Source organism: Buceros rhinoceros, unplaced genomic scaffold (assembly GCF_000710305.1).
Source record: "Buceros rhinoceros silvestris isolate BGI_N320 unplaced genomic scaffold, ASM71030v1 scaffold25742, whole genome shotgun sequence".
NCBI lineage: Eukaryota > Metazoa > Chordata > Aves > Bucerotiformes > Bucerotidae > Buceros > Buceros rhinoceros.
Genome location: NW_010399859.1, coordinates 22,521 through 23,528, shown reverse-complemented (window position 1 = coordinate 23,528; position 1,008 = coordinate 22,521).

Sequence of the window (1,008 nt, the reverse complement as noted above, 5' to 3'; positions counted from 1 at the left end):
GCTGCAGCCCAGGTACCACTCCTGGTACATCCCACCAGGCACCGGCATCATCCCCATCAGTGGCCACCTCCATGGCGGGGTGCAGAGTCACACCCACATTTTTGAGATGACGTGCCTGGATGTCACCTTTTTTCTCCGTCCCTCCCTGTCTCAGCTTTCCCTGACTTTAGGGTGAGGACTTTTAAGTCAAGTATCTAAAGGTGCAGTGGTCATGTGGAGGACAGGGATGTGCCAAAAGGCGGGAGCGCATCAGGGAGGAGGTGTGAAACAGCGGGTCCTCATTCTCCCAGCACTCCTGCTTGGCTTTGAGGGAAGGCATCCCACCAACGCTTTCTCCTCCTCCCTGGCAGATGCTGGTGGTGGGGCACAGGGGATCAGCAGCACCAATCTCAGCCTGATTGAGAAATACCTCTGTGCTTTCTAGGAAGTGCTGCTTATTTAGTTGTAGTTCTGGCTGTCAGCGCTGGCTCTCTGAGGAGCCCGTGAGAACAGAGGGAAGTTGCTTTTGCTTGTTTAAAAATCGTAATAAAACAATCAAGGCTTGTAAGATCAGAGCTGTCTACTGCGATGCTGGCGCTCCAGAGCCTTTTCCTCCCCGTTGCAAAGTGCTTTTGCATTGGTTTAAGGCATTTTGGGTGGCACTACTTCCTTGCCTTGGCAGACAAAAAACACTTTTCAAATAAACAACCACTTAATACGTTACTTCTCACCTTTCTTTTTTGTTTTATTATGTTTTTTTAATAAGCCAGGCCGCTTCCTTCCGGCATCACCTGGAACAACAGGAGCCCGGTTCCCACGCAGCCTCTGCTCCGGGATATCTCCCAAAACACGTGGGCTCTGCCGGCAAAGGGCTTGCTGTCGATCTGTTACTTTATTTTCACTGTTATTTTGAAGAAGAAGGTTAAAGAGCACACTGGGGCGGGGGGCTTGGCTCCAGCACTTCCTCTGGAGCTCGGTGATGCCCCTCTAGCAGCGCCGGGGCTTCCTGCTGGCTGCTGCGGTGTTTCC